This window comes from Dipodomys ordii, unplaced genomic scaffold, assembly GCF_000151885.1.
Source record: "Dipodomys ordii isolate 6190 unplaced genomic scaffold, Dord_2.0 Scaffold150, whole genome shotgun sequence".
Lineage (NCBI taxonomy): Eukaryota > Metazoa > Chordata > Mammalia > Rodentia > Heteromyidae > Dipodomys > Dipodomys ordii.
Genome location: NW_012267366.1, coordinates 6086311 through 6112406, shown reverse-complemented (window position 1 = coordinate 6112406; position 26096 = coordinate 6086311). Strand labels below are relative to the sequence as shown.

The window sequence follows — 26096 nt, the reverse complement described above, 5'->3', positions numbered from 1 at the left end:
AGAGCCGGGCGGGGGCGGGGACATGGGGCCGAGGCTACGGTGGATGCGGATGCGACGCGCCTGGCCCCTGGGCTCCGGCTGCGGAAGCCGCCGCGCACTAGCCGGTGGGTTCAGGGACAAGTCCGGGAGGCGGCGCTGGCTGGTGGGGGCGAGGGTCCCCGAAGTGGGTTTGGGGGACGCTTACCCGCACGCTGGCACTGGGCGCAGAGGACGGCGCACGGCACATTCCGTGCCCGGGCAACTCCACCCCGGCTTGTCTCCGGCTCTGCCATCCTGCCCCGGCCCGGAAAACCCGGCGCCTTCCAGGCCCTTCGAAAGATGGATTCTGTTGACGTCTCTGGCGGCCCTGGCGAGCTGGGTGGAAAGTTGGGTTTTGCCAGATTGTACTGGGCTCTTCTTTGTGACACTCAGCCAAGCCCCGTATCCCCTTGGAGCCGGGTGAGTGTGCATTGGCGCCTTGGGAAAACCTGGTGTCCCCCCACCCCCATGCCCAGCCCCGGGGGTGGCCGCACCAGCTTGGGCTTTCTGCCATGTTAAGCACCAAGCAGTCTTCTCGCTGCATTTTTTGCATGCGATTCAGTGGCGCCTTTTGCTGCGGAGGGAGTTATTGACTGTCTCCACATTGGCTTTTTTTTGGGGGGGGGTGTTGGGGTTGTGTTCTGTGTTTGCTTGTTTGCCATTTAAAGCCCGACTATTGTTCGGAATAAGCTCCGCCTGGGTGGGGAAATGGCATCCCACCACAGTTGCTGGCGAGGGGTAGAAATGTTGCCAAACAGCTGCTGCTTTGTGTTTCTCTATCAGAAGTCCCTGAAGTAGGTTTTGGGCACGACGGATGGATGGAGCGAGGGATGGGGCACGGAGGACGAAGGTGGCTGTGGCAGAGCGGATTGTCACCCACCCCGTGGGCACGCAGTCAGTCTCCCTGCCTGCCTGCCAAACTTTTATGAATATTCCTTTTGTGGGCACTGGGAAGCCTAATGAATTTAGCTGCTTTTCTAAGGAGCCACGATCTGGCTTTAACAATGGTTTGGGAACTTAATCAATGAGAGGGGAGAGGGTGGGGAGTGGGGGGGGGAGAAGAAGAACGGCTGCTGACATCCATATCGGTTATGTTATGTGGCTGCTGTTTGTAGGGTCAGGTAGAAGTGGGCAGGGCGGGGTGCCGTCTAGGTGTCCGCATTCCCCTAACTGCTGGGAGCTCTGATCGATGTACGTTGGTACTACACCGCCCCTGCCCCCCCCCCCGCCCCGCAACCTGGCAGTGGTGCTGGAGAGGCAGTTTGTGACAGAGAGAGGGCCAACCTTCCTCTCCACCCTCCCCCTCATCTGGCGTTTTTTAAGATGTGTAAATATTTTGCTGAGGACAAGTGACATCAACAGAATGCTATTCCGCAGAGCCCGGGTGTGCAGCGATGATAAATAGATAGAGCCAAACAAAGTTTTGATAACCGCCTATTCTCATGGCTCCCTCGGTTTCATTTGGGTCTTTGTTTTTGTTGGTTTAGCATTATCTCGCGTCCTCTGCTGTGATCCCTTGATTTAGCCGATTCTTGGAAGCTTCTCTTCGAGAGAAATGCAGCCAGCAGGGAGAAAACAATTCTTAGCCTTTTCCTGTATCAGGCTAGGTTCCCCTAGTCCTCTGCTCCCTTCTTTCCTTTTCCTTTTTCTCCTGGAGAGGCAAACGAGAGGAGCTGTACCACTTGCAGAAGCCTAGGGTGAGCTTAAAGGTACAGAACCCTAAGTCTGGTGGCATCTCAGATTTTCTGCCAGAAGCCTAGAGAAGCCAATCTCACTCCCAGACACTTTTCTTCCCCTCCCCACATACGTTCAATATTGGGCACATGGACACTTGCCTCTCGCCCTTACACATACCCTTTAGAGTTCATGCTTGAGGTGACCCTTGGCATTGGGAGCCTAATCAGACTTGAACTTGGGGGAGGGAGGGGTGGTGTGTCTGGCTGTTTTGGCACTAGCTCAGAGGACCGTCCAGCCACCCAGGGGATTCCTTTATTATTCCGAAAAACCCTGAGACCCCCTGTGGTGATGTTTGTCTTGGGAAAACCTGCTCCGGAACAAAATGAGAACTGGTTTTTCCATACCAGTTGCTGAGTTAGGCACTAGTTGGTAGGCAGTAGACAACAACTTGGAAATAAATTGGAAAATCTTGCAGCTAGAAAACAGCTACTGGAGACAGGGCCATCAGAACAGCAAGAAAGAACAAGAAAAAGGCGAAGGCTGGGAGGCATGGCTAGGAGTACTCTATTTGTAGCAGAGAACTCTCGCTATAATGAACTGGAAATGGAGGGGAGGACAGCCCCCCTCCCCCCAATCCCTTTACCCAAATGGCATATTCTGTATGTACAGATAGCCACACAATATGTGCTCCAAAGCCACAATAGGAAAATAGCAAGTGTCTGGCTCGCTGGTTTCTCTCCTGACCTTAGATTTGGGGAGAGGAGAGACTGACTGGCTAATTTAGCCAAGGAGCTAACATTTGTTGTTGCCCTCTGTCTGCCAGGTACTTCCCATGTGAGAAACCTTCTTAGGTGACCCTGTGACCCCTATGAAGCATTATTTTACAGATAATGCTCAAAGAAATTTCCAGTCATGAGTCTGATTCCAGACTTCAGTAGCTGTGATTTAAGGAGGCAATATGTCCCTCTGCCCCTGCTCCAAGTCTCTTATTTATTTCTCCCAAAGGCCAGAGCCCTCAGCCCATCCCCCTTTATGAAATATGGTACTAATCGGTGTGTGGGGTGGGCTAGGGGAGGAAACCTGCCAGTGAGGCAGCCCAGTCACTGGTGATGAACAGTTAGTTATGTACCAAGTTAGATAGATCCCAAATAGTCCCTAACCATTTCAGATAGAAAATGGTGGTGACCTTTTTTCATTTAGGAATCCCCCAACAATCCTACTGTTGCTAAATAAATGGAAGCCCAGTGAATTACCAAATGATAGAGACATACCAGAAGGAATGGTGGTGGGGAGAGAGATGTAAAGCATTGCCATAAGGAGACCTAATGGGGAGAAATTCAGAGATTTGTAGGTTTGGTAGACACCCAAGAGTTCTTGGTATTCTGCTACAGTTTGAGCCCTTAGCTGACTCTGATTTAATCCTCATGACATCCAGAGGAAACAGGCAGCAGTAATTGCATCTTACAGATGAGAAAAGAGAGGTTGGGACAGGTTAAGTGATCAGCCCCGAAGTCTTTGGTAGTACAAAAGAGTGGGTGTGGTATTTTTCCTAACTGTCATCCCTCACAAGTACTAAATAAAAAGAAGGGAGCAGGGGACTTGGTGGAATTTATCTTCAAAGCAATTCCATGGCCTCCTTTCCAACAAAGTGGTAGCCTTTAGCCCCCTAGAAATTCGGGAGCCACTGAAGAGCCAGGGTTTCAATCTGTATTATGAGAGGCTTCTGACTGCCGCCACTCTGATGAGAATATGAGAGGGATGTGAGAGGCTGAGGCTCTCCAGGTGGGGGAAAGATGGCTAATTGCACTTTCCCCACACACAAAAGACTGTGTAGAATTCTGAATGAAGCTTGATTTGGGGATCAGGGTGACATCCTTGCTGTAGAGTTGGCAGCACTTGTCTTGGGAGAATGCCTCTGATTGCCACTTTTCCCTCCCACCTGATCATCTGTCTGGGTGCCCATAATCTCGTTCTTTCCGGACTCAATGCCTCTTCTTCCCAGCTCACAATTTTTTGATGAGCCTCTTGAGTCTACTGCTCCTCAGTGCTTTGCGGGCAGCTGCTGAGGAGGGGATTTGGGTGGTCACATGAGCGCTTTTGGATTTCATACATGAACTTCCTTCTCCATGGGGCCAGGAACACATACAAGCACACATATGTGCCATAGGCGTATGCAATTTGATCACATTTCTATATCAGATTCACCAAATTAGATTGCAAACCTGCAATTGTGAATGAAAGAAGTACACGGTGATTTTGTCTTTATCCCATCCCTTGCCCTGAACAATCTCGCACAGCTAACATGGAGAAGGCTCAAGCAGTGGATGCTGACAGCAGTGATGGCACTACACAGTATAGGCATGGTCTATCTTTGTCTACTTAGACTGCTATAACAAAAGAGTTCAAATTAGGTAGACTGTGAATGACAGAAATTTATTCCTCTCAGTTCTAGAAGCTGGAAAGTCCAAGATCAATGTGCTAACACACACTATCCAGGGAAGGCCCATTTCTAGATTTATAGATGGCAACTTCTCATTGTGCCCTCATGTGGCAGAAGGGGTAAGTTCCCTGGGGTCTCTTTTATGAGGGCACGAATCTCCCTGCTTTCATGGGCTCTGCTTTCATGATCTAGTCACCTCCCAAAGTCCCCACCCTTCAAGAACATCACCGCAGAGATTAAGATTGCAACTTGTGAATTGGAGAGATGGGGGACGCAAACATTCAAGACCGTGGCAGATAGATTCCAGGGCTTTTCATACAAGTCCATTTTAATCTCCATTCAAAGGCATTGATAGGCTTCTAGAATATCCCAATCCAGTTTCTGCTGTCCTCAGGAGCTCTAACAACTCAAGAACTATAGAGAATACACCCTGCTCCCATCTGTCATTCTTATTCCCATAGATTTTTAGTCTTTTATTGCCAGTATTGTCTAATAGGAATTCCTATAGGAGTGGAAGCATTGAGTATCTGCACTGTCCAATGCAGTAGCCATTAGCTACATGTGGCTGTGGTATCTTTGAAAGGCAGCTAGTCCAAATTCGAATATTCTGTAAGTGTAACTGGATTCTTAAGACTCAGGACAAAAGAGAGTGCATCATAGCTCACTAATAATTTGTATTGATTAGGTGGTGAAATGATATTTGGAAGACATTGATTGAATGAGATGTAGCATTATAATTAATATTGCCAATGTGTTTTGAAGGTGCCTTTTAGAACATTCTGAATTCTGTATCTATTTCTATTAGAAAACACTGCTGTGGAACATACTAACTGCTGTGAAATCACAGCCCCTGCAGATGTACTGGGGCATGAACACCATCTACCTCAATGGTAGACAGGAGGCATATAGCTGACTCAGTAGCTACAATGGTCTGGCATCAGATGCTTTTGCTTTTCAATGGCTGAGAGCAAGGGCAATGGCTAAGGTGCCATTGGGGAGGGAAAGTCCCCATCAGACCTACCATGTTCATATTCCGTGAGTATAGGCTCCAGAAACCTAATAGAGAAAGCAAGGCAAGCTGGCAGAGGAAAATGCCCAGCTCTGGCTTGGACAAAGGTGTCCTTTTCCTTTCCTTTTTTCCTCACACAGAACACCCAGCCAGTACGCTCTTCCTCTGGAAAGCTGTCTCCTGCTTGAGCTATTGATTTCCTTGAAACCCACCGTAGTAGCACCTTCAAAGAATAGCCTTCCTGGGATTCTGTGCTTGGAGAACAATGTCCCAAATACACACTCTAATGCTTAGGTGGGTTTATTTGGGGCAGGGGCCAGTGTTAAAGAAGACAAAGAAGATGCACATAGTCAGTTCTGGATAGCTTTGTGGGAGCAAGAGCGAGGATATCAATAAATGTTTTAGTGAAGGAGACAGAATATGTACCCAACCCCCCAATAGTGTCTGCTGCAGATGATACCTAGGCAAGGAAAGTTGAGCGGCATGGGAAAACAAGTCTACCTAGCTCTGGGCTATCCTCTCAGTCATGGCCCTGCATTCCTGGGCCCTTCCCTGGGTGCTGGACATGACATGAATAGAAGGGAGGGATGGAATAATAAACTTGGGACTGTGGTGATTTATAGGTCAAGCGCTGTGGCTCTGGCTCCTGAGGGCGCTGCCCCCACAGGGAACCCTTGGCTGACCTCCTTGGGCTCCTCAGAAGGAGCTGGTTTTATTTCCCATGGCAGAAGCAGACTGTTTACTGGAGCACAGGAAGAATCCGACATTCTGGAGAAAAATAATTCATTAACAGCCAGGGTATTACCCGTTCTCTGGAAAAGCTGCTCCAGCTGTACTAGAGCAACTGTTCTTTTTCAGCACCAGAAGCAAACCTCTCTGGCAGCCAAGGCTGGATGTGTTGGGGGCATTGTTGTTGTTGTGGTGGTGGTGGTTGCTTTTGCTTTTGTACAGATAGCCCACTTTATCTTATAATTCAGAGAAAGGAACAAAGGCTCGGAAGGGTGGAAATAATGTTGCCATCAGACAGTCTTGCCTTTATGATGACTAAAGATCTAAGATGGCTCTAAGAACATAGGGTTAGCATCTTTTTTTTCCCCTGACCATTGTCTGCCTTAAACTGAGGACACTGCAGAGCCACACAGAATGTTCTAGAACTAAAGGGATTTAGCACATCACAGCACCTTGCTCTTAAGAGCCTCCGAAAGCAATGGGTTAAAGGATCCCATCCCCCCTCGTACCACTACTACACACCAGGCAGAATGTCCTATCTTGGCTGTGTGGAATTCTTTTGCTTACTATTAATTGGCACAGTGGGGCCAAAGTATGTGATTCATCATCCCAGTTTTGAGGGCATTTGGAAAGCCAGGCGAGCATAACCAAGAGAATAGGCGGCATGTTTTTCCCACTAAAGAATGATTGAATCTACATAAATGAAACAAAATGATTCAGGAAGCTTTTTATGCTCTAGGATAAAAATCTGCTTTCAAAAAAGGTTTTGTCCATTTGTTTTCTTTTTAATGCCTCATGCTCAGAAGTGTGTACTTAGCTAGCAAGAAATGAGAAAGAATGGCATTTTCTTGGTTTAGTTTTGTTTCAACTCTAATTGCAAGTTAAGTAAGATACAGTATATTGATTTTGGTTTTGTATGGAACAGAACTAGATAATAATTTTCGTTTTATGAGATACTAATTTCCATCCATTTAGACTGATGAAATATGCATTTTAAATGCCTTGTCATCATCAAAATATTTCTTGGATGTTTCTAGATTCAGATGGAAAACCTAATTATTTATATGGAAAAATTAGGAGCTATGTTCTTGGTCCATACCTAGACAAACTCACCTTAGATTTAGAAGCAAATGAAGACTTTCCCTATGACCAACTGCTAAGATCATATATGTTAGAGGCAAATCGTATTTGGCTTTAACTGTCACACAGTTTCTCCATCCTGGGCCCACTGATATTGGGACAAGACCATTTTTGTTGTTGTTGTAGGGGACTTTCCTGTGCACTGCAGGAAGTTCAGAAGCTTTTCCGGAACCTACTCACTAGATATCAGTAACATCATCTCTTCCTTTCTCCTGGGCTTTCCCAAATGTCACCTCTGGAACAAAACCACTGTAGTTGATATAGACCAAAAATTAATAAGTAACTTGTGGTCTTCAGAAAATTCAATTTGAAATAATAAAAACTATAGTCTCTCCTCCTGCCTTTTATATATACAATTCATGAGGTTGATTAACACTTTGAAACAACTCAGATGTCTGATTTAATTCTAAGGTTGGTGGAAGGGTTTTATAAGATTGTATAAGCATGGTGATTTTTTTAAGGCAAGTAACTGATTAGGTCATAGGTAATTGGAGTGGGTGGGACACATTATAAGAATTAGCAGCTTCTCTGGTTTTTCATGAAGATAGCAGGCTTATTGCTCCCCAATTTCTCTTTTATACACACCTGATTCCAGGAATGACTTTGAAGCTACCAGGAAGTTTCCTCCTTCTGTACTGTCATTTTTTCCCCCTGTAGCATCTTTTTTTTGTTGTTTGGGTTTTTTGGGTTTCTTTTTTCCATCATGGGGCTTGAAGTCAGGCCCTGGAAGCTGGCCCTAAGCCCTTCTGTTCAAGGCTAGTACTCTACCACTTTGAGCCACAGCTCCACTTCCAGTTTTCTGATGTTTAATTGGAGATAAGGATCTCAAGGACTTTCCTGCCAGGATTGACTTCAAATCCAGATACTCAGATCTCAGCCTCCTGAATAACTAGGATTACTGGCATGAGCCACCAGCTCCTGGCTCCTGTAGCATCTTAAGCCTAAGCCAATTCATTTTGCCTGTTAAGTGTCCTTGTGAATACTCTGTCTCTAATACTGTAACCAGTTCAGTTCAGCTGGAGCAGCCCTCTTGTTCACTGCTACTTCCCTCTATGTTTTCTAGTACTGTTGAGAGAGAAAGCCAATGGTGAGGAGATGGTGTATTTTTCACAATTATAGACCATTCACATTCAGGGAGCCATTCTGCACCCCTCCTAATTTTGTTTCCTGTTTACTCACTTGTTTCCTTGCAGTAGCAACTCTGCTTCAGGAACTGCTCAAGAATAGAGATATCATTAGAGCTCCTTTGGGTAGCTAGACCCTGGTGAGGCCTCCAGGCAATAAGAATTGATGGTATTGTGCTGCTGAGATGAACCTTGAGCTATCTTCTTCCTGGGATGGGGAGTGGGGGGCAGCAGGGGCTGAGAGGCTGGAAAGAAGTGCACATGCAAGTTATTGTGAAGAGCAACCTTGTGCTGCCCATTGATAGAAATAATGAACATGTGCGTGGAGAGAGAGGGACAGCAGTGATGTGGAGCCCTTTGGACACAGGGAAAGAGTTCCTGGGTCATTCCTGATCATCTCTCAGAGGGAGATGGATGTCAAAAGATGTTGGTGAGGGAGGGAGAGATAGACAGGTTCTCAAGGCAGAAATCAATGGAGGCCACTTCATTTTGCAACCACTCAAGCTCAGCTGACCTTTTCCAAAGAGTGTTTGAGGAGTTCAGTGTCACCTGCACAGGGACCCCCAGCAGACTCAGCTGGTGAAGAAGGTTAGCAAGGTGAGAGTGTTTGAGGATTTGCCAACTCAACAATGCACTTTCCTTGCTGAGTTCAAGCCTCCATCAAAGAGGGGTTTGAAGCTGGGTGCTGGTGGCTCACCAGCAGCTCAAGAGGCTATCATCTAAGGATCATGGTTCAAAGCCAGCCCAGGCAGGAAAGTCCGTAAGACTCTTATTTTCCAATTAACCCCCAAAAAGCTAGGAATGGAGCTGTGGCTCAAATGAGAATGCTAACTTTGAGCACAGCAGCTCAGGGACAGAGCCTAGGCCCTAAGTTCAAGCTCCAGTACCAGCACAAGCACAAAAGAGGGGTCGGACAATTCCTTGCCATCATGAAGGGAGAAAATGAGCTGGCAGGAATCCACAGTGTGCTCAGCCTGAGTGGATAAATAATTGATTTGCAGCACGTGACATTTGGTCATTCTGAGTTGCCAGCCTCTTGCAGGCTAGGGTTTGGGTGATGGTTGCGACACTGGGAGAGGAAACGGGATCATAAATCTGGGCTTTGGAGGCCAGCCTCGTGGTACAGAGGCCACCGGGGCCGCCGCTGTGTGCTGCAGAAGCAAACAGACAGGTCCGAGTGGTATGTTGTTCCTCAAAATAATGGCAATGGAAATGGCTGTGAAAAACATTTAGACCCTTGTCATAAAAATGAAAACAGTCTTCCTGCTATAGGGAAAAGCTAAATAAACTCTATTGCAGCTGTATTAAGTAGAAACAGATTTGAAAATCGGGTGCTTTTTTTTTTTCCTTCTCTCTTTTGAGACACTTATTTATAGCAGGTTGGGCAAAGGCTGCCACTATCTTTTGTGACTCCGGAAGAGTGTTTTCCAGATGGTCCTTGCTGTTTTTCTCTTTATTAAGCTTAGTTGAACATGGCCTTGCTTGCAAAGGGTCATAGAAGCCAGTGCTATTTTTTTCAGATTACAGCAGCCATTGATTGGCTAACAAATCAATGGATGGGAATGGATTGAGCCTGTGCCAATGGATTTCTTTTTACATTTTATAAACGAGGGAAAAAATGTCAAGGAAAGCTTAAAATAGGAGTGCTCTTTTGACTGTGTACAACAAAGTTTTGAAGACCATTCGTGACTACAGTCCCTATTAATTTACATTTATTTCCCCCCTAAAATAATGCTCTCCTCTTTGCTAAAACTCTGCAATGTTACTGTTTCCTTTCCAACATCTAAACAATGTCCAGATACATTTTAGATTGAGCAATTAGCTCTGGCTGCAATTTCCTTTTATGAAAAAAAATCACTAACCCTTTAGACTGAATGTGAAATTACTGAATGTGAAAATATCGATGTGAAACCATTTGCTCTAAGATCTTTTATGGCTTATCAATTGCATTGTAAGATGGTTAGAAAGGGCTGCTTCCGACTTTGCAGGTTGAACACACCCATACCAGAAACTCTGAGCTCTGCATGTGCTTTTAGGAGCTTGGTGGTCAGACTTAAGGTCATTAGAGCCAAGCTTAAAGTCTTATGCACCAAGAGAATCATCTGGGAATGTTGCAGAAACCTGTGGTTCCAAAGCCTGCTTGCAAACTCCTGCTGGCATGGAACAAGTTGTTTACCCATTCATAGTGAAATGGAAGAAAAGTGAAAATGCAGTGAGCTTATATATTATTTTTGTTAGGCCTTTTTTCCATTTTATAGAACTTCCTTTTGTGCTAAAGTGGTCTTTTCCACATTTCTTGGTATTGAAGTTTCTTTTTATAACTGATCAAGATATAATGGGTGACCTTTCTACTTAAATATGTGTATTTGGCAAAAGGTCAAAAGTTGCCTTATGTTTGGATCCATCATTTTAAGAAAGTAGTACTTATCCATGACACTAGGTCTGGGAGTAAGTCTTTGTTAAGATCCATAGAGCAGAAAACAGCTACATCAAGGGTCCTGGGGCTACTGCTTTGCATGCCTTAGCCAACTCTTTGGAACCCAGAGCCATAGAGAACTAACTTTTTCCAAGGACTGTGTGAAGTATAGAGTCATTTTTTGAAGAGGAGGTTGAGAGTAAAACTGGCCCATTTGGCAGTAAAATCTAGGCATGTAACCTCACCCCTTTTCCCCTGGTTCCAGTGTCAGTGTTGCTGCTAGTTCTAGTTCTCATGAGCTTAAATCCTCTTTCTCCTCACCCCAGCCTTGCCCACCTCTACCATGGGCACAGCTTCAGAAGCACCTGGCTTGTGTGGCCCAGCCTCCCTGCGGTTCTGCCTGATTCTCCCTTAGCTGCTATTCCATGGGCCTGTGTTAGCTTCCTCCTATTAAAGTTAGTCCCTAGTCTCCTTCTAGCTCAAAATAGTCAATGACTCCCTATTTCTTGATGACTTGAAATCAAACCCCATATATGAAATTCTCTTGTCCTAGCCCATTCTCTTCCCTCAATGAGCACAAACTACCCATCCATAGAATATCATGAGAGGTCATCTTGTGGTTGTACAAATGTTTTGGACTTAGTATTTTTTATGTGTGTGTGGAGGATGGATGTTGGTTAACAAGAAGCTTACAAGATCTCTGGGTATCTTCCTAGATGCAAAAAAAAACCCCTGAAGCATGAAGAGTAATGTAATACACTGTCCAATAGACTATACCATTAGTGATTAAAACAATATCAAAGAAGAAAGAAAGCCCCTCAAAAAACAAGGTTCTTTGATGTCTAACTACAAATCTCTTACTGCTTTGAGTTGGGACCCCTACCTAGCTGGTGCCAGCCTTGATTTTGAATGCCAATACTAGCTTGTCTCATTGAAAACGAAGCCATTTGCACAAGCCCTGGAATTTGCATTTGAAATATAGTAGATGTAGACAGTGCAGACTGTCTGTCCAATTCCTTCTGAAATGTCTCCAATGACTACTCATAAAATCACAAAAGCAACATTACCTATCGTTTATCAAGCTCCTGCTACTGGTTGGGCAGTTGTACCACAGTGATTTAAATGTATTATTTCATTTCTAGGAGATGGATATTTTAAGCTCTATTTCATAGAGGACAATTCAGGACTGAGAGCAGGTTAGATGGAGCAACTCTAGAATGTGCTTGTTTTCTAGGCCCATTCTTCCTATTTTCTCTCTGCTTTGTCTACTCCATGTCTCACTTCTTCTTTCTCCATCTAATGCTTGCTTTTTCCTCCAAGGCCTGTAGCATAGTGGTTCTCAAGTTGTAGCATGCATGCAAATGGCTTCCGCATCATGAAGGGCAGTGGTTGCTGGCTCTAAGTAGCTCGGAGAAGCTAGTACATCCCTAGAGCTGACCCTCTTTAAGTCTGACCTTTATTTGAATGACAGTTGAATCTAATGAGTCCTCTCGCAATTATTCTACAAAGCATTAGTTTTTTTTTTCTGGGGGGTCAGGCCTGGGGCTTAAACTCAGGACATAGACACTGCCCCACAGCTTCTTTTCCTCAAGGTTAGCACTCTACCACTTGAGCCACAGTGCCAATTCTGCCTTTTTTGTTTATGTGGTACTGAGGAATCAAACCCAGGGCTTCATGCATGCTAGGCAAGCACTCTACCACATTCCCAGCACCAAAGCATTAGTTTTTTAAAAAAATATTTTATTAGCATATATTATTGCACAGAATGAGAACTTGCATTGTGATGTTTCTCTACATGCATATAAATATACTTGGATCAAATTTACCCCTCTTTTAGTCTTCGAAATAATTAATTTTAGCGTGTGGCTCCTTGGGAGAGCATAGAGAGCCAGGCACAGGGCAAAAGAAGAAGCATGATCTGTACGAATTGCCTGCATGCCCTGGTGATTTAAGGTAAGCCTTGGCAGAGAGAACCATTTGTGACCCTTCTGTGGTCGCCATGATTAAATGGGGACAGAAAAGTTAACTAGGAAAGAAAACAAGTGAAGCCAGTAAGACAGATAATGAGCAGAGTTCTCCTTCATTCTACTCCTCTACCCACCCCCCTGCTTGTTTCTTCATTCTAATTAGTATGTCTGTGCTTTCAAAGGGCAAAAGCCAGATTCCCTGGTGCAGGCCTAGAGGCTGACAAGGCACAGAAAAGCCTCTGGAAATGGGCTGTGATGTAGGCCACCTTGACTCTTGACCTCAGTTTTAACCATATTGAAGTTTATTCTTGTGTTTTAAAAAGTGCAGGTACAAAGAAGGAGCTAAGATGCTTCATCAAAGTGGCTGCTAAACTAGTTTTTTTTTTCTCCTCCTGATTAGTTGTAAAATAAAATAGTAATGTGGGATGGCTTTGTTCTGAGTGTGTACAAATCTGTTTTTTTCCCAGAGAAGCTTTGCTCCCACCCCCCTTTCCTCTGTCTCACCTATTTTTTTTCTTTCGTGTGTGTGTGTGTGTGTGTGTGTGTGTGTGTGTGTGTGTGTGTTTGGTTTTTGTGTTTGGAGAGCAGAAATCATGTGTCTTTTTTGTGGCTTGGTCTCAAACCAACATTCATTCTCTTGAGCCAGGCAGCACTTCCTAAAGCTCATTTTAATCACAATCTCTGACAATGCAGCCCTCCCCGGCTCCTGGCGGTAAACCCATAGTACTTAGCTGAAGATAATATCTTGGATTTCCCCCAGTTTGTCTGCTTCCAACAGCCAGTCTTCAAAGGCCTGAAGTCTTGAAGTCCCTCATTAGCATAGTGGTATGGCACCATTAACTGATGGCAAAATGTGAGATGCATATGCTTTGAGGTCTTCCTGCTACCTACCTACAAAAGCTCAGCAAATCTGAAAACACCTGTGAAAAGCAGAGTCTGGCTCTCCACTGTCTTTGTTGCAATTACTCACCAGGGGTCCAGCCCACTTTCCTCTTGTCAACACTGCCAGCTCTCAGCCCCCTTATGGGGAGTTGGAGCACAGAACCCTTTATTCCTCATCCCTATGGGATGCTTCTGTACTTTCCAATCTGTCATGTGCCTATTTCTGTCTGCAGAGGACCAGGCCTGATGCATGGGCATTCCTCATCCCTTTTCACTGCTTCTGTGGTTACAAGTCAAGCACTTCACACCTTCCAAATCCAAGAGAGAGTTGAAGCACCCGACTAGGATTTAGTATATACACAACCACTGAAACCACTTTTTAGGGACAGCTATTTTCATTTGTGGACAGGAAAACCAAAGTGGCACTTGATCAAAACCTTGGACTTCAACCTGAGCACTTTCAAGTAGTAGCATTTTTAACGTATATGTTTGTTTTGTTTGTTTTTTAAATCAAAATGAACTGGGCTGAGGCCTCCCTTCTAGAGAGGGGATGAGGAAAAATAAACCAAGGCGGGGAGCAGGGGTGGCAAGGCTGGTGTCTGGATCCCAAAAGAATTTAGGGCTTTGACTTTGTGGGACTTGGGAATGGCTGGTAACAACAGTAAGTTGTCATCACTTCCCCCTCCCCCGGGTTTTGTCTTGTAGGTCCTTTGGTGGGCCAGTATGGCACCTATGCCACACTCTCCTTTTGCAAGCAGGGATGGTGGTGACCTAGGTCTAGAGGAGTGGCTAGAGAAATCTTAGGGTGGATCATGTTACCTACTAAGCACCCAATTCTGAAAAAAATGTGATGTAGAGAAAAAAAAAATGAAGGGGTCAGAAAGAGCCTTTTAAAAAAAGAATCCCAAAGTGGACTGATAAAGTCATATCCAAGAGCACCTTGTGTTAGCAGTTTTAAATACGCTTTACAATATGTACAATTGCAGTAGGTCAGAGTCTTTTAGCAGTGGGAGACGTAGGGTGATCCTGCTGGGCTAGTCCTTGGCCAGGCCCAGCTGGGAGGAGGGATTTGGCAAGAGGCCTACCACTAGGGTAACTAACCATCTGTCCTGTTTTGCCTTGGATTGAGGGGGTTCCTAGAATATGAGACTTTCAGTTTCAAAAGCCGTACAGTCCTGTACAAACCAGGATGAGCTGGCTACGCCCTTGTTAGGACAGGCATTAGCACATGGACAGCTGAACTGGGCAGGGCCAAAGCAGTGGAGACAGTTCAGCCTGAGGACTTGGCATGAGGATGCCACCACAAAGCAGAAAGGGAGCTTGGTACGAGAATGCAAGAACATATCTAAGCCCTTCAAATAGCTTCTCTGGTTCCAAATGAAATACTTCTCTTAAAATAGAAGCCTGAGAAACTCCATTCTGCCTACCCGGAAGCTAAACTGTGTTTTGTCCTCTTTATTATCCCACCTATCTGAAGTCCTTCCTATCTGGATATTGCAGATGAATTTCAGGGGAAGGACCAAATCTTTTGGGTCTGCCAGAATGGGGGACTTCAAAAAAAATCCTTAATGGACAAGAAAATAGTTTAAAGTGGGCCCTGAGTAAGAAAAACAGTTTCTGAACATAATGTTTCTACATCCTTTATGATCCTGATTAGGAAAACACTATTTATTTGAGCAGCAAAATGCAGAATCATTGGTAGCCTTAGTCCATTCAGATCTTGATTGCCAAAGTGTAGTTCATTATTCATAACTTGAAACCAAATTATGATTTTTAACTCCTCAAAAGCTTCCACCCTTGTCGCAAGTATTTCTCTTGCAAAGCAAGCCTTATGAATGATAGGGACAGAAGAGGGCTTGAAATAGCAAGCTAATACAAGCGATTTTTCCCTTTGATGCTTAGTGTGAGCCTTTGACTACATTAAAAAATGAAGTCCCTTGCCTCCAGCTGAGTGCTAGTTGGTCATGTCCGTAATCCTAGCTATTCAGAAAGCTGAGATCTGAGGATTGTGGTTCAAAGCTAACTTGGGCAGGAAAATCATGGACAGCACCCAGACCCTGAATTCAAGCTCCAGTAGCAGTACATAAAAGGTACAGGCCCCCCATTTAAAAAATAGAAGAGAGGAATTTGTATGTATTCACTACAAAGAAGTAATAATTGCTTGAGGAGATGTATATATTTACAAAATGTATTGAAGCATATGATACTTCATTAATAAACACGTTTTTGGTGCTTATCCTGGGGCTTGTTGGACTCAGGGCCTGGGCACTGTCCCTGAGCTTTATTGTGCTCAAGGCTCTACCACTTGAGCCACAACAGCTCTACTTCCAGCTTTTTGGTGTTGCCTTGCAGATAAGAGACTCATGGACTTTCCTCCCATGTAGGTTTTGAACTGTGATCCTCATTTCTCAACCTTCTCAGTAGCTAGGCATGAGGCACTGGAGCCCAGCCAGTATGAACACATTTTCTATGCATCAGCTAGAAAGAAAAAAAGAAAACATTCAGTAGAGAGAAGTGACATCTAGGGACAACAGTTTGTCTCGCTGTGGCATCTGAACCCTCCTCAGCAGGAGAAAGGAGGAGTATAGGCAGTCATTCCGTCCTAGAAACACTTCAGTGTAGAGAAAGGAGAAAATAGAAGGTGTGGAGGAAAAAGCAAGAATGGGGTTCTTTTGGCCACATGGTCCAGATAGTAAAGGAATGAGGAAAGGCCCCAATGAAACTTGGAAGACTTGGATCTTTGGAAAGACTACCTTTTAGAGCACTTCTCTGTCCTACAATGAATGTGTGTGTGAAAATTAGTGTTGGCATTTTATTCATTAGTGAGACCAGAATTGCCCACAGTATATTCTTCCCCATGCATAAAGGGTATGATGACTGAATAATAGTATTATTACCTATAGTCCTATTTAATAATAGTATCAGCCTTTTAGAAAGAGTTTCCATTTCACTTATACTTTGAAGAGGTCAGAATTTTGCCAGATGCTGGTGGCTCACACCTGTAATCTTGCTACTCAGGAGGCAAATACTGAAGATCAAGTTTCAAATCCAGCCTGAACAGAAAAGTCCCATTTCCAGTTAACCACCAAATAACCAGAAGTAGAAGTTTGTCTCAAGTAGGAGATTGGAAATAGGAATGTCTTCTATCTTTAATTAAGTAACAAATACCCAGAAGTGGAGGGTACTAGGCTTGAGCAAAAAAGCTAAAGGACAGCACTTTAGCCCTGAGTTCAAACCTCAATCAGTACTAGCACAAAAATGTCAGAATTTTAAGCACTGGAGCAACACAATGTCCTTGTCTCCAGGTAATGCTCGGTTTATAAAGTCAGCTATGGAGCTTGGAGAAGTCCTAAAAATTATACACCATGAATTTTTTTAATTTTTAATTAATTTTTATTGGTATGATAATTTTATTTTTATTTTTTATTGTTATGATAAAGATAATGTATACAGGAGTGACAGTACATTTGTCAAGTAAAGAGTCCATTTCTTTTTGGACAATGTCACCCCCTTCCCTCGGTCTCTCCAGTTTTTCCCTCCTGTTCACAAGTTGTATAGTTGATTTTCCACATAGTATCCAGTGAGTACCACTACTGCATTTATTCACCTTTTGTCCCTCCATTTCTGTGCCTTTTCTTACCCTCCCAACCCACCATGATTTTTTCTCTAAAATCCTACCATAGTGTCTATAGCCATACCATACCTGAATGTGCCTAATCTCATTTAAAATCCTAACATACAAGCATGCATATATACCTACATGCATACAAAAGAGTGCAGATGTTATTAAGTATACAGCTTGAAGAATTTCCATTTATGACACACCTATGTCACCAGCCCCTGGATGGAGAGACCCAGACTGTACAAACCTCCAGAGTTCTTGTGCCCCCATCATTGTTCTCCCCCAAAGTAGCCACTCTTTCCCAACAGCCTAGATTAGCTGTGTGTCACACAAGAATTTTTAAGTTGTTCCTTTGTGCATGAGTACTCAGAAAGAAAAAGTCCTTGTAGTTTCTTACAAGAGATGGAAAGGAAAGAAATTCTTTAATGGTTTCCTTTCTCTGGCTGCTCTAAATTAAGGCTATTAAGCTGGGAGTTTCCAAGCTGGGCTCTTGCTTATACAAGGGTTGGGGTGACCCGTCTCCGCTGGCGGAGATAATGCCTAGGCTGCAAGCCAGTCACCTGCTCGTGTCTTTGCCTCTGCCAACAGAGCCACCAAGCTTGGCTTATGTCTTATCAAAACCTCTGTCAGACCTTGGAAAGACACATGGCCAGAAGCACTGAGGACAGACCAACAAAATGGCTGAGAGTTTGCTGATTATATTGGTTTGTTTGGAAAATAAGGCTAGGCCCAGCCACTAAAATAGTATATCGGAGGGGGACATTTGTCTCTAACTTCCAAACGAGAGTGTGATTGATTCACGTCACTTCCTTGTGGGTCTCAGCACATTTCTTGATGTGATTTCTATCCCCTTTCCTTTTTGCTGGAAGAGGCAAACAGTACTAAGGCGGGAAGAAAGCGATGGAACATACATCGTAATGTGTCTGGAGCGGCATCAGAAAAGGACTTATTTGTTCTCCTGGGCTACGGAGTGCCGGAGTGCCGAGTGATTGAATGCTCGCCAAGCTGTCAGTTTTATGAAACAAATTCCCTAACCCCCCTTGGCCCAGAGCTTTGCTCAGCCTGAGATGGAAAAGAAATAACTTTTAATAGAAAACTCATTGCTAAAATCTAAGATAAGATTGCATAGTTATGTCTCCCCTAAGAATAAAATGAAATATTGAAGCAAGCATTTGATGGAGGTGGGGGGGGGGAGGGACTCTCAGGAAACCTTATTTCTCATTTCTTGGTTAACAAAGTATGTTAATAAAAATATTTAGACTTTTGTGGTACATAATGCATTTTTATTCCTGGTGATCTGGTCTGTTTGTATACACAGATGTTTCCTGTGGCCCTTCTATCATTGCTTCTATTTTTTTTTTTCTGAAACAATATTTCTAGCAGGAAGCAGAATCTTATGCTAAGAACCCTAGGCCTCTCACAGACTCTGTTAGTTTGAGGATATTTTCATTTGTCACTTTAACACATGAGGGCACGGGCTGGGAACCTCCTTTTAGTCAAGAACGTGGAAAATAATTTTTAATAAGAAGCTAATGCAAGGAATGTATTCTGTCGAGACATTAGACAATTCTTTCTTGGCTTCTAGATTAGACCTGAGTGATTCCTCCAGGCATGCTCATTGCTGAAAGGCTGCGTGGCTTTTCTGTCTCCTTTCTCATTGTCAAAGCCACTGTGAGTAATGCCTGCCCTTTCGTCCAAACCCTCAGTGTGTTCAACAGGATTTCACAGATTTTTTTTCCCAGAGTATTGTTCTCAGAGCTGTGGCTTCATTTCCAGCATCAGGAGCACTGGGGCAGCCCAGCTCTTCAGCTCAGTTTTTCTGTCATTCTTAGGAGGCCATGGAAGTAAATTAAAATAAAATCCACAGGCGACTATGCTAAGGAAGGAAAATTAGGTTTTACACATCAGCACTTTTCAAAAAAAAAGAGAGAGAGAGAGATGAACCTGTCTTAATTGAAAAATGGTGTAATGCCCTAATGAAAAATCAAGCTCAGGATTAAATCCTCCATATCTCAGTGATGAGTATATAGTTCCTCCCGCAGCTCCCCCTATGAGTGAATTCTGCAACAATCAGGCAGTGTGTTGAAATAAGATATCATTCAGTATTACTGCAGGAGTGACACATCACCCTGTCTGGCTGACTTGCCAGATGCTACCTAAATGCCAGGACAGGAAGGGATGGAAACACAGGGGCGTCTCTTTCTCTGATCCTTTGGAGTTTGATTTTCTTTATCCTCAGAGTACATTTTTTTATATTATCAAAGAATTAAGATTTAATTTTTCAAACATGGAAAGAAAACAAGAGAACAAGTATCATTTGCCACCTAAACATTGCTGCTCAACATTTTTGGTTCATGCTCTCTGAGTAATTCCGTCCTATATATCCTTTATTTTATCCTGGAGTTTGAAAAGTATATCTCACAATTCAAAGTTTTCTTGTGCTTACATCAATTTCTTTCCAAACTCAGTTAACATATATTTCTCTATTCATCAACATGAAGAATGAAAAGGTTTCTATCTCTGCCTGTTATGTGTGACCAATTGTTTTAGAGTATGTCTCCCTTCTTCCACTGCCAGTCACCTAATGTTATTTACAGCTGGAATCTCCCAGCATCTACAACACCACTTGGCACCTAGATGTTGCTTAGTAAATATTGTTAAATCAATAACTGAATAATAACAGTATATACTCACATTAGTACCAGCAAGTGAGCATTGACTATTGAAGGTTCTGTCTTCCCAGCATCTTTTGTTATCTTTCCCCAGCAGTCAGATTAGGCTACAGATACCCCAGGCTTTGGAGCTCAACAGGCCAAATTGTTTAGTCTGCTGATTGCTAACTACATAATGGGACAAATGCCTTACCATCTCTGGGCCTCAGTGATATTTCTGTACAATGGCAGGATAACTGATAAAAATGCATAATTCCAAATATACAGGATATATCCAACATCTGCAGCTACTAGTGTTTTGCCTCTTCTCTTTTGAGTGACAGTGTGAGAGCCCTTGAGATCCTAGAGTGTTGCCTCTCTCTTTCCATGTCCAGTTGTTTCCCTCTATGAACACAGGAGGATTTCTGGTGATTTGCTTCATGCTTCTGTATTGAGTAAATCAGAAAAATTGCCAACAATTGGGTGGCCTTTGTAATCATCTGTTCCTGTGCTTCTCCTACAACAGGACAGCTGCTGTGTTATAATTGTGTGCTCCCATCGCTCGACAGCAAATGTGTCTTCTACCTTGGTGTCCTTGCATAGAACCCACAATGTTTATAACTTAGGAATCAGTAACTTTTGATTCAATAGGTGAATAAATGAATGAACAATTAGTGTCATATTGTCCTCATCTTTGCCCCTTTACCAACCATATATGGACTCTCCACAATTTCTCAGATGAAAAAAAAAAAAACAAAGGTTAGAATTCCATCTCCAGCTTTCTGAATCTCTAATATTCTCCCTGACAGAGACATATAAGTACTGGTTTTGCAAAGTGCCAGCTTAAGGGGAAAAAATGACACTTGCTCTTAGTTGCCATGATTAAGCCCAGGAATTCACTGGCTAGCATATAAGGTTCTTGGGGATGGGGGAGTGACAATATATGCTCAGAGTAGCTTCTTGTCTGCAGCTTTTAGTTTGAGTTATATGTGTGTTGGCATCTCTTTCACACTGAATCTGATGAGCTGGCATTTATTTTTGACAGCATCTCAAATCTTGTGAAAGTCAGAGTGGGTATGGCATTGTTTTTTAGGAATGTTTCAGATGGTGGCAGGACAACCTTGATAATCAAAGAGCGTGTCTTAAAAATATCTCTTCTCAGAGGGCTTCCAAAAAACTAAAATATCAGCAAAAAAAAGAGTTTTGGAGTTTCCCAGAGCAAAGGATTTTTTTTTTGAGCATCGGCTTTTTTGCAAACTGAGCTCAAGTAAATACAGAGTCATTGAGATGAGTGCTCTGTGGCAGTGATTGCTCATTGTTCTGGACACTCAGCTCGACTACATTTCCCAGCTTTCCTTATTATTGTATGTATGGCCACGTGTTTGATTTCTGGCCAATGAGATGGAAACAGAAACCCTTTCCCCAGTCCTGGTGCCAGTCCTGAGGCTTGAATTCAGGACCTAGGCATTGGCCCTCTGCTTTTTTTTTCTCTCTCTAAAGGCTAGTGCTTTATCACTTGACAGTTCTACTTTCAGTTTTATTAGTAGTTCATGGAGATAAAAGTTTCATTCACAGACTTTCCTGCCCTGCTGGCTTTGAACTTCAATTCTCAGATCTTAGCCTCCAGAGAAACTAATATTACAGACATAAGCCACTGGCGCCGGCAGGAATAGAATGTTGTATGCACTTCCAGTCCAACCATACAAACCTTCCAGACCCTACCCCCCACCCCCAAGCTCTTTCCTTATCCATTGGCTGTCTGGGATGAGACAAAGCCTCAGAGTTACCTTAGAAGCCACTGTTAAAGATGACAGAGATTCTTCTACCTAGCAAAGGTCATTGCATGGAACAGAACTGCCTGATTGGGAGCATCCATCTTGGACCATTACACAAGAAATAAGCTTCCATTATTGAGCTATTACAAGTTTGATGCTATTTGTTAGGCAGCATATCATGCTTTAGCTAAATCACACTCCCTGGACTTTGTTTTGGAGTGACTGACAGTTTTCAAAGGCCTTTCATCTATCAGGGATGATAAGGATGATAATAATGCTTTCAATAGCCCTGCAAAAGAATCCTCATGTCACATCTATAAATACAACTCCAAGTGGGCAAAGGGTGTCATGGCCACTTAGGGTTGGTATATAGAGTGGCACCTGGGAGGCTGGCATTGAAGCTTTTGTTGGTGGAGGAAAGGGGGAAGGGTGTAGGGAACAAGCTAGAAAACTAGACATACTATTTAATCTTTCTCTGCTTGGCCTCAAGCCCCAGCTGCCTCTGAGAACAAGTAACCTGAGACTTTAAAAAGAATGGATGGTAAAACCAGTGGGCACGTAGGGAACACATTTCAGTCTCTTAACCTGTATTTCAGTTTGGAGAAAGTAACACATATTTTAAAAAGACACATTATGGACATGTAAAATAAAGGGACAACCTTCTGTAATCTTGTTTTTCTTTTTTAAATAGTTAATGCATCCTTGGTTATGTTCTTGAAGTCCTTTTTTTGGTATTGGGTATTGAGCTCAATATCAGGGCCTATATACTTGCTAGGTAGGCACACCTCCAGGCTTCTTTGGGGGTGGATTGTTTTCTTGCTTTATGCCTAAATGGCCTAGGCTGTGATCCTTTTACTCTTGGTTCTCCAAGTTGCTGGAGATGATAGGCTAATACCACTTTGCCTAGCCATTGTGCTTAACCCCAAGGCTGAGATTACAGGTGCCTCCACTGCACTGAGTCATTGAGTGAGATGGAGTGTCACAAACCTCTTTTTTTGCCCAGGCTGAGCTTGGGGCCCCTCACCAATATCTGCCTCCCAAGAGCCAAGAACAGGCTTGATTCCCCAATCCAGTTTATTGTTCTTGGGGTTCTTAACGCATACACACACACACACCTCTAACACACACATAAACCAAGTAAAAATTAGCTCACCATATATATATATATATATATATATAGAGAGAGAGAGAGAGAGAGAGTTTATTTTGTCCCATCATGTGAATTTTTTCAATTAGTTTTGCTTTAACTAAATTCCTTAGACATTTTTGCTCTACATCAAAATCATACCAATCTTTGTCACCCTTTGCTATGACTGAGTAATATTTTTGGTAATAATCTGTGATCATCAGCCCATTTTGTTATTTTTCATTGCTCTAATCAAACATGTTTATGCATATATTTTGGGAGAGAGATTCCAAAGAATGAAATGGGGGGCACTGATTAACAGTTTTCTCTGTCCTTCTCATTTGGAGACTGTTTTGTTGTTGTTGTTGTTATTGTTGTTGTTTTGGTAAAGGTCAATAGATATGAACAGAGACCCATTATATTCTTAGTTGTTCAACTGAAGGAAACAGAACAGTGGAAATAAAAGGTTTCTAGAATCTTAGAAGGATGCCACAATGCTGTAATCCCTTGTCAATGACTATCAGTGAGGAAGGTACTGTTAGCCCAAAGGCTTGAGGGTGACACCTTCTGGATGTTAGCTGCTTCCTCTGTATTCTCCTGACAATGAAGTCAGAATTGTCTGGAAAGTCAGCACTCTGCGTACCCAGGGACGCAAAGCAAGGTTTCTACTAGCAGTGGCCCCCAGGACTGAGAAACAGGGAGTGGGGGGAGCAGGGTGTCTAGACTAGATGACACTACAAGATTCATGTTGGGCTGAAGCTGACAGTTGCAAGACACTCTTCAAAAGGGGGCGTAAACCTGATTGCCTGGACAGCTTTCAGGGTGAACAGGCAGCTCAGGCAGATGTCTTTGTCTGTAGGCACAGCTGTATGTGCTCTGAAACATCCCTGTCTATGAGGAATGTTCCTGGGATGATGATGATGATGACGATGACAACGACAGTGGCTATGGTGGCAGTGGAGGGAAATGATTACCCAGATAGTGCTGACGCAGCTCAGAGCTGACCCTGTGAGGAGAGGGGCTTGTCTCTGCTCTGTGTGTATGTACATGCTCACTTACGCGGGTCTGTGCAGTGTGATGGCATTGTATATCTGAATGTGCTATGTGGGTGATGTGGACAGTGCTATGTGTGTGCCCATGTCAAGTGTGCCACAGTGGTAATATGGAATGTGAGTGTACATGGTTTTGCAGACATGGTTGAGGGATGGGATGGCTGCAGATATGATGAGAGATATGAATGTGTGTGAATTGTGTGTGTGTGTGTGTGTGTGTGTGTGTGTTTGAGAGGGCACTGATTTAATCCCTCAGATCATTCATGGTACCCACTAGATGCTCTGTGCTCACTTTGAGGTTTTCCTTCTACCTTTATCATTTCCTGTGGCAAAAATGCTAGCTTTACCCAAGAGAACCTTTTCAACCATATTCTGCCTCAGGAGACCAAGCTCTAAGGTTTAAGTTCCCACTGATCACAATGAGAGAGAGAGACACACACACACACACAGAGAAAGAGAGAAAGTTTGAGAAAGGCAGTGTTCTCTAGAGTAGATTGATCTTATTATTCCTTTTACTTACTCTGTTATCCTGTTTAATCTTCTTACTAAGTTACCTTTGGTACATACAGCAAGATATACAGAGTACAAAAAATAAGTGCTAATGCATATGCATATGTGTTCAGCCATTGAGCTGAATACAGTTTCAGCACCCCAAAAAGCTCCCATGAGCCCCTATCTAGTGAAAAAATCCATCAGAACAAGCAATTTTCCAACTTCTGTCTCTATAGATTCATTTTTTTCTGGTCTAGATTCTCATAGGAATGGAATCATGAATGTAGCCCATTGTGTCTAGCTGATTTCACTTAGATGAAGCTTATGAGATTCGTTCATGTTGTTGCCTCTATAAGTAGTTCTTTCCTCTTTATTGCTGCATAGTTTCTTATTGTATGGAGATATCGCTGTTTGTTTATCCATTCTCCTTCTGATGGACATCTGGGTAGTTTCCAGTTTGAGGCTATTGGAAATAAAGCTGCTATGACTATTCTTGAACATGTCTTTTGGTAGCCATATGTAGAGCTGTCTTAATGTTGCCTGTGATAGAATTTGAGAAAGATAGCGCTTGTAAAATAACACTTTGCCAAGAATCAAATAGCAGCAACAACAACAACACTCCCTCCCGCTAAGCATGTCCCAGCAGGCTTCCCTGGAAGAATGAAGTTGAGGCTTATATTTGATTCTGACTGCTTCTTGTTCTAGGAGAGAAGGCCACCGTCCATTGGGAAGGGCATGGGGCTCTCCAGGATGCAGAACTCTGTTGCAACACACACATCAACTCTCAGGGTTTCAGTATTTATGGAGCCAGGATTCACAGTGATTAAATTACTACTTGGAGGTACATTGGGGTCTTTGGAAGGGCCACTGGCTGCTTTGGGTTCTGTGGGTTGTGGTTTGGGCTCCAGTGCCAAGATTTGCCAATTCGGTACAGAAGATTTCTAAAGACATCCAGTTCTCTCTGCAAGAGTTCTGGACTTAGCAAAATCCAACTTGATGTCCATCCACATGACACCAGGGGAGAAAAAAATTAGGGCATAAAGAAGAGGAACCTTCAGGCCTGCACCTGTACAGTGGTGGTTTTCAGACTTTGGAGAATCCACAACACCTAACTCCTTGCCTGCCTCTCTCTCTCCCTAGCAGAAATTCTCTTACAGGCCCCCAGCCTTATGGTGCACTCCTGCAGCTCTCCCCAACACCTCATAATTGGCCCTGAGGACACAGATGGGGCAAGCAAGAGGTTTGGGAACTTGATTCCAGGAGCAGCTCTTAGCCAATGTCACAAAGGATGCTTCATCTTCCTCCTACTTGGTGGAGGAAAGCCTGAGGTTAGCCCCGGGGGACATGGAGTCTCCATTGGCCACAGCAATTAGCTGCCCGTTAATGGATCAGCTGCCTTCCCTTCCTGTTCATGTTCCCACTCTCCCCATGGGCGCTGCCCAGGATCCCCTCCTACATACACGATATGCACCTGGATCTTGGGTCTCAGCATTTAACTTTGGTGGATCCTAAATTCAGCCGTGCCTCCCCCCTCATGGAGAATTAGTCTCTGGCACATGCATTAACTGTTTGGAAATTTTACAAATCCCATAGTATCCTTTGTATCACCTGCTCTGGGGTTCAGCCAAGCCACAGCCAGGTGTCTTTGCTGTAGAGAAGTTTGTGATTAGGAGCTGGCCCAGGGGAGGACATGAATAAACACTGTTTACTATTCAAGCTGCAATGAAGGCAGATAGCCTTGGTCCCATTGCTTCCGGGTTGCTGTCATTTCCAATACTGGGCAAGATGGATGTGTAACTGCAGAAAGGTGTGGGGAATTAGAATCATGTAAGACATGAAGGGAGAGGTTTAGAGGGAATGGAAGGCATGGTGGGGGAGTAGACATTGCTATTGAAAAGGATTCTAAGCTACTGTCTGGCCTTGAGGAAAATGGCTTATAAAAAGATTGAAAAGGAGATCGAGCACTGGTGGCTCAC

At 43.7% G+C, this 26096-nt stretch overlaps 1 protein-coding gene across 4 annotated transcripts in view; it reads left to right on the top strand.

Annotated features, from left to right (window-relative positions):
• Rai2 (retinoic acid induced 2) overlaps positions 1-26096 on the top strand; it is a 62250-nt gene that overhangs the window by 477 nt on the left and 35677 nt on the right. Inside the window, exon 1 of one of the 4 annotated variants that reach the window (XM_013032138.1) lies at positions 63-104. The exons of 2 other annotated variants lie outside the window; for them this stretch is intronic. The gene's annotated coding sequence lies outside the window, so the exon portion shown is untranslated. One more of the 4 variants, XM_013032136.1, reaches the window with a different exon arrangement.